General features: G+C 45.1%; 8 non-coding genes across 8 annotated transcripts; all 8 read left to right on the top strand.

The window, feature by feature from the left end:
* Positions 1 to 2,769: 2,769 nt before the first annotated feature.
* LOC135003793 (U1 spliceosomal RNA) lies at positions 2,770 to 2,933 on the top strand. Its single transcript, XR_010204679.1, has one exon. It is a non-coding gene; the product is annotated as a U1 spliceosomal RNA (small nuclear RNA).
* Positions 2,934 to 3,085: 152 nt separating this feature from the next.
* On the top strand, positions 3,086 to 3,248 carry LOC135003797 (U1 spliceosomal RNA). The gene has a single exon (XR_010204683.1). It is a non-coding gene; the product is annotated as a U1 spliceosomal RNA (small nuclear RNA).
* A 673-nt stretch (positions 3,249 to 3,921) lies between these two features.
* On the top strand, positions 3,922 to 4,085 carry LOC135003799 (U1 spliceosomal RNA). The gene has a single exon (XR_010204685.1). It is a non-coding gene; the product is annotated as a U1 spliceosomal RNA (small nuclear RNA).
* A 152-nt stretch (positions 4,086 to 4,237) lies between these two features.
* LOC135003798 (U1 spliceosomal RNA) lies at positions 4,238 to 4,400 on the top strand. Its single transcript, XR_010204684.1, has one exon. It is a non-coding gene; the product is annotated as a U1 spliceosomal RNA (small nuclear RNA).
* A 671-nt stretch (positions 4,401 to 5,071) lies between these two features.
* Positions 5,072 to 5,235, top strand: LOC135003794 (U1 spliceosomal RNA). Its single transcript, XR_010204680.1, has one exon. It is a non-coding gene; the product is annotated as a U1 spliceosomal RNA (small nuclear RNA).
* Positions 5,236 to 5,387: 152 nt separating this feature from the next.
* On the top strand, positions 5,388 to 5,550 carry LOC135003796 (U1 spliceosomal RNA). The gene has a single exon (XR_010204682.1). It is a non-coding gene; the product is annotated as a U1 spliceosomal RNA (small nuclear RNA).
* A 671-nt stretch (positions 5,551 to 6,221) lies between these two features.
* LOC135003792 (U1 spliceosomal RNA) lies at positions 6,222 to 6,385 on the top strand. The gene has a single exon (XR_010204678.1). It is a non-coding gene; the product is annotated as a U1 spliceosomal RNA (small nuclear RNA).
* A 152-nt stretch (positions 6,386 to 6,537) lies between these two features.
* LOC135003795 (U1 spliceosomal RNA) lies at positions 6,538 to 6,700 on the top strand. Its single transcript, XR_010204681.1, has one exon. It is a non-coding gene; the product is annotated as a U1 spliceosomal RNA (small nuclear RNA).
* Positions 6,701 to 11,106: the final 4,406 nt, after the last annotated feature.

Raw genomic sequence — 11,106 nt, 5'->3', positions numbered from 1 at the left:
GCTGACCCCCCCCCCGCCACACCGATTGACAGTCACAGAAAATGCAGGCGCATGCGTATGCTCTTAGCAATTTTTGCAGTTGGATTGCTTATTGTGATTGCAATCCAACCTGAATCAGGCTCTATTACCTATCACAATGCACTGCAGGTAGTACAAAATGGGGTTAATATAGGAGAAAAACCCCCAGAGCTGTGCTCCTTAACTGTCCCTGGTGGCTAGTGGAGCGGCTGCCCAGTAATCAGTGTCCACGCCAGTGCGCACACGGCCCGCCCCCTACTGCCACGCTGGATCACGGTATAGTGTGGGCACAGAAGCCCCTTACCTCCCTTTCATCAGCGGCCTCGTGATCCCGGAGGGCGGTGTGTGTGTGACTGACCTTAGGAAGAAACCGGAGCCTCTGCTGCAGTGACCCAGCAACCAGGGCACGGGAGTATACTGCGCCGCAGGGAGTGATGGAGCTGCAGTAAAGATGTCTATTAGACCTAGCCTGCTGCAGCCCTTGTACATTCTTATAAAAAAAGTTCTTCTTTTCTTGTCAAAATTAATAGCTAAGTATAGGCTGCCTGAGGCAGCCCCCTGTTAAGTGTCCTGCTACTGAAGGCACCAACTACAAACTGAGCTCCCTGTTCATGGAAGCGAGGTTATAGAGCAGGGGGCGCTGAGCATCTTGGGAACAGTCAAAAGCTTTGAGCCTGTTGGTGCCTCAGATCAAGATCCTACTCTACACCCCAATGTGAATCCTTGTGGAGTCTAGTGTACCCCACAGAAGAAATGAATGTGTCACACCCATTGGCAGCAACATTAGAATAGCTGCTGATGGGCACAATTGAGAAAGGAAGGGGGGAAAACATTTGAATCCAGCACATATATGTAATTTGAATATGTAATTTGTACCTTCCTACTTTAAAATGTAATGGATGAACCTCACCCTGTGAGAACTATCTTCATGAACAAGAGATCTCATATGCAAGATAAGTATGTGTTGGCAGAGGCGCTCACTGGGCAGAGATGCTGATCGCATCTCTGGCATGTGCCGGTGCACTGCGGCACCAGCACACACACACACACTTCAGACCTGATCTCCTGTTGTGTGAATATGCACAGCAGAGATCAGGTCTGAATTAGGCCCTATATACAGCTGTCAGTAAGGCAGGGATCTGCTGCTGCCAGTGAGGCAGGGATGTGCTGCTGTCAGTGAAGCAGTGATCTGCTGCTGCCAGTGAGGCAGGGATCTGCTGCTGCCAGTGAGGCAGGGATGTGCTGCTATAAGTGAGGCAGGTATGTGCTGCTGTCAATGAGGCAGGGATGTGCTGCTGTCAGTGAAGCAGGGATGTGCTGCTGTCAGCGAGGCAGTGATCTGCTGCCCACTATCTCCCTATCACCCCTGCCTGAGTCACACACTTTCCCTGTCACCCCTGCCCCAGTTACCCACTATCTCCCAGTCACCGCTGCCTCAGTTAACCACTATACCTGCGACCCCTGCCTCAGTCACCCACTATACCAGTCACCCCTGCTTTAGTCACCCACTATCTCTGTCACCCCTGCCTCAGTCAACCACTATCTCCATATCACCCCTACCTCAGTCACCCACTATCCCTGTCACCTCTGCCTCAGTCACCCACTGTCACCCTATCACCCCTGCCTCAGTCACCCACTATCCCTGTCACCCCTGCCTCAGTCTCCTACTGTCCCTGTCACCCCTGCCACAGTCATCCACTATATCCCTATCACCCCTGCCTTAGTCACTGACTATCTCCCAGTCACCCCGGCCTCAGTCACCCACTATCTCCCAGTCATACATGCTTCAGTCACCCACTATCTCCCAGTCATCCCTGCCTCAGTCACCTACTGACACCAGTGCAGACATTTCTGCTGCGGCCTCTCCACTCTCCAGCGTGAACGTACTGACGACTGAGGAAATCCGCTTCCCAGTTGAGGACTCCGGGAATGAACACTGCCGATATTGCTGTAGGTGCTTCTCCCAGGGCAAGGCTCACCTATTGCACTCTGGGTGTGCTGCCCCTTTGATTTCCCCAAATGTGGGAAACTTGACTGCATAATTTGTGTTTCCCTTGGTCGGCTCTCATATAATTCAGATCTCTTTGTCTCAGGTCTCTCTCCAGCCTAGTTTGCTGTCTGTTTCCACTTCTCTTTTCTTGAGCCGCTCCCTTCTATGCCCTTGCGCACTATCCTGACTTCTCCCGTCTGCTTACTTTGTGCCTTCCAACGCACAATGCGAACTACAGGTAGTGCTGCAGGGCCCACACCCTTTTACTTGCCTTACAGAGCAGCTCTGGAGCTGTTACAGTGCCCAGCTGCTGCAAGAAATCAGCTTGAATGCTTCAGGGGCTGGGGCATAGCCAACATGAGCCCCACACCGAATGAGGGTGGAGGTGTTTAATGCGAACTAGGGGTCATCCAAGCGCCGCAAAAGGCCGCCATGCCCTGCACGCCCCTTTTCTCTTTTCATATGCAGATGAGGGTTGAAGCCAACTTTGACCCACTGCTTGGATGACATCACCCTATACAAATCCATCTGCTGCAGGCCTTCCCCCAGGAATGCTTGTACTAGTTGTTGCATTTGGTTTGTTGTTTGGGGGTGCTTCAGTATTAGGCAGCCTTCTGCCCTCCCATGTTCATCTGAAAATATGTGTTCTCCCTGCAGTTGTTGTCCCCAGATGAGAGTTCCCTTGTGCTGCCTCAGTTGAATCTCCTTTACTTGACAGAGATGTGCCTGAGCAGCGGCCCTCCCCAGCCCTATCCCAAATCATACTTATTTTGCATAGGAGATACCATGGTCATGAAGATTGTTCTCCCAGGGTGAGGTTCATTCATTGCATTCTGGGTATGCTGACCCCTGTGATTTCCCCAAATGTGGGAAACTCGACTGCATTATTTGTGGTAGAGGGGGACTGTGTTTGTGCTTTCCTCTGGTCAGCTCTGATAAAAGTCAGATTTCTTTGTCTCAGATCTTCCTCTAGCCTTGTTCCTCTTTCAAGAGTTCCCTTGTGCTGCCTCAGTTGGATCTCCTTCACTTGACAGGGGGGTGCCCGAGCAGCGACCCTCCCCAGCTCTAGCCCAACTCCTACTTACCTGCCAGGTGAGATACTATGATCATGAAGGTGCTACTCCCAGGGCAAGGCTCACCCATTGCACTCTGGGTGTGCTGCTCCTGCAATTTCCCCAAATGTGGGACACTTGACTGCATAATTTGTGTTTCCCCTGGTCGGCTCTCGTATAATTCAGATCTCTTTGTCTCAGGTCTCTCTCCAGCCTAGTTTGCTGTCTGTTTCCACTTCTCTTTTCTTGAGCCGCTCCCTTCTATGCCCTTGCGCACTATCCTGACTTCTCCCGTCTGCTTACTTTGTGCCTTCCAATGCACAATGCAAACTACAGGTAGTGCTGCAGGGCCCACACCCTTTTACTTGCCTTACAGAGCAGCTCTTGAGCTGTTACAGTGCCCAGCTGCTGCAAGAAATCAGCTTGAATGCTTCAGGGGCTGGGGCATAGCCAACATGAGCCCCACACCGAAGGAGGGTGGAGGTGTTTAATGCAAACTAGGGGTCATCCAAGCGCCGCAAAAGGCCGCCATGCCCTGCACGCCCCTTTTCTCTTTTTTGATATGCAGACGAGGGTTGAAGCCAACTTTGACCCACTGCTTGGATGGCATTACCATATGCAAATCAATCTGCTGCAGGCCTTCCCCCAGGATTGCTTGCACTAGTTGTTGCATTTGGTTTGTTGTTTGGGGGTGCTTCAGTATTAGGCAGCCTTCTGCCCTCCCATGTTCATCTGAAAATATGTGTTCTCCCTGCAGTTGTTGTCCCCAGATGAGAGTTCCCTTGTGCTGCCTCAGTTGAATCTCCTTTACTTGACAGAGATGTGCCTGAGCAGCGGCCCTCCCCAGCCCTATCCCACATCATACTTATTTTGCATAGGAGATACCATGGTCATGAAGATTGTTCTCCCAGGGTGAGGTTCATTCATTGCATTCTGGGTATGCTGACCCCTGTGATTTCCCCAAATGTGGGAAACTCAACTGCATTATTTGTGGTAGTGGGGGACTGTGTTTGTGCTTTCCTCTGGTCAGCTCTGGTAAAAGTCAGATTTCTTTGTCTCAGATCTTCCTCTAGCCTTGTTCTTCTTTCGAGAGTTCCCTTGTGCTGCCTCAGTTGGATCTCCTTCACTTGACAGTGGGGTGCACGAGCAGCGACCCTCCCCAGCTCTAGCCCAACTCCTATTTACCTGCCAGGTGAGATACTATGATCAGGAAGGTGCTTCTCCCAGGGCAAGGCTCACCCATTGCACTCTGGGTGTGCTGCTCCTGCGATTTCCCCAAATGTGGGACACTTGACTGCATAATTTGTGTTTCCTCTGGTCGGCTCTCATATAATTCAGATCTCTTTGTCTCAGGTCTTTCTCCAGCCTAGTTTGCTGTCTGTTTCCACTTCTCTTTTCTTGAGCCGCTCCCTTCTATGCCCTTGCGCACTATCCTGACCTCTCCCGTCTGCTTACTTTGTGCCTTCCAACGCACAATGCATACTACAGGTAGTGCTGCAGGGCCCACACCCTTTTACATGCTTTACAGAGAAGCTCTGGAGCTGCTACAGTGCCCAGCTGCTGCAAGAAATCATCTTGAATGCTTCAGGGGCTGGGGCATAGCCAACATGAGCCCCACACCGAAGGAGGGTGGAGATGTTTAATGCGAATTAGGGGTCATCCAAGCGCCACAAAAGGACGCCATGCCCTGCACATCCCTTTTTTCTTTTCATATGCAGACGAGGGTTGAAGCCAACTTTGACCCACTGCTTGGATGACATCACCATATGCAAATCCATCTGCTGCAGGCCTTCCCCCAGGAATGCTTGCACTAGTTGTTGCATTTGGTTTGTTGTTTGGGGGTGCTTCAGTATTAGGCAGCCTTCTGCCCTCCCATGTTCATCTGAAAATATGTGTTCTCCCTGCAGTTGTTGTCCCCAGATGAGAGTTCCCTTGTGCTGCCTCAGTTGAATCTCCTTTACTTGACAGAGATGTGCCTGAGCAGCGGCCCTCCCCAGCCCTATCCCAAATCATACTTATTTTGCATAGGAGATACCATGGTCATGAAGATTGTTCTCCCAGGGTGAGGTTCATTCATTGCATTCTGGGTATGCTGACCCCTGTGATTTCCCCAAATGTGGGAAACTCAACTGCATTATTTGTGGTAGTGGGGGACTGTGTTTGTGCTTTCTTCTGGTCAACTCTGGTAAAAATCAGATTTCTTTGTCTCAGATCTTCCTCTAGCCTTGTTCCTCTTTCGAGAGTTCCCTTGTGCTGCCTCAGTTGGATCTCCTTCACTTGACAGGGGGGTACCCGAGCAGCGACCCTTCGCAGCTCTAGCCCAACTCCTACTTACCTGCCAGGTGAGATACTATGATCATGTAGGTGCTTCTCCCAGGGCAAGGCTCACCCATTGCACTCTGGGTGTGCTGCCCCTGTGATTTCCCCAAATGTGGGAAACTTGACTGCATAATTTGTGTTTCCTCTGGTCGGCTCTCGTATAATTCAGATCTCTTTGTCTCAGGTCTCTCTCCAGCCTAGTTTGCTGTCTGTTTCCACTTCTCTTTTCTTGAGCCGCTCCCTTCTATGCCCTTGCGCACTATCCTGACTTCTCCCGTCTGCTTACTTTGTGCCTTCCAACACACAATGCAAACTACAGGTAGTGCTGCAGGGCCCACACCCTTTTACTTGCCTCACAGAGCAGCTCTGGAGCTGTTACAGTGCCCAGCTGCTGCAAGAAATCAGCTTGAATGCTTCAGGGGCTGGGGCATTGCCAACATGAGCCCCACACCGAAGGAGGGTGGGGGTGTTTAATGCGAACTAAGGGTCACCCAAGCGCCGCAAAAGGCCGCCATGCCCTGCACGCCCCTTTTCTCTTTTCATATGCAGACGAGGGTTGAAGCCAACTTTGACCCACTGCTTGGATGGCATTACCATATGCAAATCAATCTGCTGCAGGCCTTCCCCCAGGAATGCTTGCACTAGTTGTTGCATTTGGTTTGTTGTTTGGGGGTGCTTCAGTATTAGGCAGCCTTCTGCCCTCCCATGTTCATCTGAAAATATGTGTTCTCCCTGCAGTTGTTGTCCCCAGATGAGAGTTCCCTTGTGCTGCCTCAGTTGAATCTCCTTTACTTGACAGAGATGTGCCTGAGCAGCGGCCCTCCCCAGCCCTATCCCAAATCATACTTATTTTGCATAGGAGATACCATGGTCATGAAGATTGTTCTCCCAGGGTGAGGTTCATTCATTGCATTCTGGGTATGCTGACCCCTGTGATTTCCCCAAATGTGGGAAACTCGACTGCATTATTTGTGGTAGTGGGGGACTGTGTTTGTGCTTTCCTCTGCTCAGCTCTGGTAAAAGTCAGATTTCTTTGTCTCAGATCTTCCTCTAGCCTTGTTCTTCTTTCGAGAGTTCCCTTGAGCTGCCTCAGTTGGATCTCCTTCACTTGACAGGGGGGTGCCCGAGCAGCGACCCTCCCTAGCTCTAGCCCAACTCCTACTTACCTGCCAGGTGAGATACTATGATCAGGAAGGTGCTTCTCCCAGGGAAAGGCTCACCCATTGCACTCTGGGTGTGCTGCTCCTGCGATTTCCCCAAATGTGGGAAACTTGACTGCATAATTTGTGTTTCCTCTGGTCGGCTCTCGTATAATTCAGATCTCTTTGTCTCAGGTCTTTCTCCAGCCTAGTTTGCTGTCTGTTTCCACTTCTCTTTTCTTGAGCCGCTCCCTTCTATGCCCTTGCGCACTATCCTGACCTCTCCCGTCTGCTTACTTTGTGCCTTCCAACGCACAATGCGAACTACAGGTAGTGCTGCAGGGCCCACACCCTTTTAGTTGCCTTACAGAGCAGCTCTGGAGCTGTTACAGTGCCCAGCTGCTGCAAGAAATCAGCTTGAATGTTCTTCGTTGATTGATGGAAGAAACATCTTACAAAAACTCTCCAGATTATTGACTTTTTAAAGTTTTTCTAGGAAACGTTCTAGATGAATGCTTATTAGCGTTTGTCAGAATGTACGTTTGCAAAGTGTCACTGTGGCGCAATCAGTTAGTGTGTTCGGTTATTATCCAAAAGATTGGTGGTTCAATCCCACCCAGGGACCTAATTGACCTTGTTATCAGATTTTGGTGATCTTTAAGTAGACAAGTCAAAATTTCAAACCCCCTCTTGTGGTGTAGGGTACCTGGCCTTCTCTGATGTAATTAGAGTTAGATTTGATTCAGTGATTTTATAAAAACAGCTAGGAAGCACAATTTAGCAGTGGGTTGCAGAGAAAAAGAAATATGCTGGCAAAAAAATCCAATTGAGTGATTAAACAGCTCTTCATTTTCTGGCTTTATTTTTATGCTAACAAATTTGTTCTCTGAAAAGTGTCCACAAAGCCAAGTATCTGATTAACACCTTTGTAGGGATGGTTTTTCACCTATTACTAAATTAAACTTGCTTCATTGGAAAGGCAGCAAGATGCATCGTCATTTCAATATCTACTGAAATAATACAGGTTGACACCAGGAAACATTAACGCCACTGCATCCTTGCTGCTTTCTCATGTGGAAGTCTGTTTAATATGAAAACAAGGTGATATCTAATTAGCACACAGGTAAGGAATTAAGAAAATCTTTATTTAAGGGTGAAGATGTTTCTCACAAAATCGTTGCCCCAATGCATCATTGAAATTCAAGCTGGAAAGATGATTTTAATATATCACTTGTACATTTTGTATTGCTCTTCTGGTGACAATGTAGTTTGTTTTTGTCAATTACCATTTTAATAATAGGGTAAAGAAAATTAAGTGGATTTTTGAAAGAAAACAATACTGTCAATATACTATTAAACAAATTAAAATGGTAAAAGTTATTGTACTTTAAGTAAAAATAAAAGAGCTAAAATATCAATCCCAATTTTGGATTACTTTAATTAAAAAAAAATGCATATAGCAGAGGATAGTTTCAATCTGCCTACCTCTGGGTTATCGGCCCAGCATGCTTCCATTGCAGTACTCTGCTGCACATGTAAGTGCAAGAGATCCTGAAGCACTCACTCATCATGGGAAAGTACCAATGTGTTTCTTCGTTGGTTGATGGAAGAAACATCTTACAAAAACTCTCCAGATTATTGACTTTTTAAAGTTTTTCTAGGAAACGTTCTAGATGAATGCTTATTAGCCTTTGTCAGTATGAACTTTTTGCAAAGTGTCTCTGTGGCGCAATCGGTTAGTGTGTTCGGCTATTAACCAAAAGGTAGGTGGTTCAATCCCACCCAGGGATGTAATTGACCTTGTGATCAGATTTTGGTGATATTTAAGTAGACAAGTCAAAATTTCAAACCCCCTGTTATGGTGTGGGTACCTGGCCTTCTCTGATGTAATCAGAGTTAGATTTGATTCAGTGATTTTATAAAAATAGATAGGAAGCACAATTTAGCAGTGGGTTGCAGAGAAAAAGAAATATGCTGGCAAAAAAATCCAATTGAGTGATTAAACAGCTCTTCATTTTCTGGCTTTATTTTTATGCTAACAAATTTGTTCTCTGAAAAGTGTCCACAAAGCCAAGTCTCTGTTTAACACCTTTGTAGGGATGGTTTTTCACCTATTACTAAATTAAACTTGCTTCATTGGAAAGGCAGCAAGATGCATCGTCATTTCAATATCTACTGAAATAATACAGGTTGACACCAGGAAACATTAACGCCACTGCATCCTTGCTGCTTTCTCATGTGGAAGTCTGTTTAATGTGAAAACAAGGTGATATCTAATTAGCACACAGGTAAGGAATTAAGAAAATCATTATTTAAGGGTGAAGATGTTTCTCACAAAATCGTTGCCCCAATGCATCATTGAAATTCAAGCTGGAAAGATGATTTTAATATATCACTTGTACATTTTGTATTGCTCTTCTGGTGACAATGTAGTTTGTTTTTGTCAATTACCATTTTAATAATAGGGTAAAGAAAATTAAGTGGATTTTTGAAAGAAAACAATACTGTCAATATACTATTAAACAAATTAAAATGGTAAAAGTTATTGTACTTTAAGTAAAAATAAAAGAGCTAAAATATCAATCCCAATTTTGGATTACTTTAATTAAAAAAAAATGCATATAGCAGAGGATAGTTTCAATCTGCCTACCTCTGGGTTATCGGCCCAGCATGCTTCCATTGCAGTACTCTGCTGCACATGTAAGTGCAAGAGATCCTGAAGCACTCACTCATCATGGGAAAGTACCAATGTGTTTCTTCGTTGGTTGATGGAAGAAACATCTTACAAAAACTCTCCAGATTATTGACTTTTTAAAGTTTTTCTAGGAAACGTTCTAGATGAATGCTTATTAGCCTTTGTCAGTATGAACTTTTTGCAAAGTGTCTCTGTGGCGCAATCGGTTAGTGTGTTCGGCTATTAACCAAAAGGTAGGTGGTTCAATCCCACCCAGGGATGTAATTGACCTTGTGATCAGATTTTGGTGATATTTAAGTAGACAAGTCAAAATTTCAAACCCCCTGTTATGGTGTGGGTACCTGGCCTTCTCTGATGTAATCAGAGTTAGATTTGATTCAGTGATTTTATAAAAACAGATAGGAAGCACAATTTAGCAGTGGGTTGCAGAGAAAAAGAAATATGCTGGCAAAAAAATCCAATTGAGTGATTAAACAGCTCTTCATTTCTGGCTTTATTTTTATGCTAACAAATTTGTTCTCTGAAAAGTGTCCACAAAGCCAAGTCTCTGTTTAACACCTTTGTAGGGATGGTTTTTCACATATTACTAAATTAAACTTGCTTCATTGGAAAGGCAGCAAGATGCATCCTCATTTCAATGTCTACTGAAATAATACAAGTTGACACCAGGAAACATTAACGCCACTGCATCCTTGCTGCTTTCTCATGTGGAAGTCTGTTTAATGTGAAAACAAGGTGATATCTAATTAGCACACAAGCAAGGAATTAAGAAAATCTTTATTTAAGGGTGAAGATGTTTCTCACAAAATCGTTGCCCCAATGCATCATTGAAATTCAAGCTGGAAAGATGATTTTAATGTATCACTTGTACATTTTGTATTGCTCTTCTGGTGACAATGTAGTTTGTTTTTGTCAATTACCATTTTAATAATAGGGTAAAGAAAATTAAGTGGATTTTTGAAAGAAAACAATACTGTCAATATACTATTAAAACAAATTAATTGGTAAAAGTTATTGTACTTTAAGTAAAAATAAAAGAGGCAAAATATCAATCCCAGTTTTGGATTACTTTAATTAACAAAAAAAAATGCATATAGCAGAGGATAGTTTCAATCTGCCTACCTCTGGGTTATGGGCCCAGCATGCTTCCATTGCTGTACTCTGCTGCACATGTAAGTGCAAGAGATCCTGAAGCACTCACTCATCATGGGAAAGTACCAATGTGTTTCTTCGTTGGTTGATGGAAGAAACATCTTACAAAAACTCTCCAGATTATTGACTTTTTAAAGTTTTTCTAGGAAACGTTTTAGATGAATGCTTATTAGCCTTTGTCAGTATTTACTTCTGCAAAGTGTCTCTGTGGCGCAATCAGTTAGTGTGTACGGCTACTAACCAAAAGGTTGGTAATTCAATCACACCCAGGGACGTAATTGACCTTGTGATCAGATTTTGGTGATCTTTAAGGAGACAAGTCAAAATTTCAAACCCCCTGTTATGGTGTAGGGTACCTGGCCTTCTCTGATGTAATCAGAGTTAGATTTGATTCAGTGATTTTATAAAAACAGCTAGGAAGCACAATTTAGCAGTGGGTTGCAGAGAAAAAGAAATATGCTGGCAAAAAAATCCAATTGAGTGATTAAACAGCTCTTCATTTTCTGGCTTTATTTTTATGCTAACAAATTTGTTCTCTGAAAAGTGTCCACAAAGCCAAGTCTCTGATTAACACCTTTGTAGGGATGGTTTTTCACCTATTACTAAATTAAACTTGCTTCATTGGAAAGGCAGCAAGATGCATCCTCATTTCAATGTCTACTGAAATAATACAGGTTGACACCAGGAAACATTAACGCCACTGCATCCTTGCTGCTTTCTCATGTGGAAGTCTGTTTAATG

Source organism: Pseudophryne corroboree, unplaced genomic scaffold (genome assembly GCF_028390025.1).
Source record: "Pseudophryne corroboree isolate aPseCor3 unplaced genomic scaffold, aPseCor3.hap2 scaffold_1905, whole genome shotgun sequence".
Classification (NCBI taxonomy): Eukaryota; Metazoa; Chordata; class Amphibia; order Anura; family Myobatrachidae; genus Pseudophryne; species Pseudophryne corroboree.
Note: the sequence above shows the minus strand (reverse complement) of the source record. Positions and strands in the feature narration are given on the sequence as shown.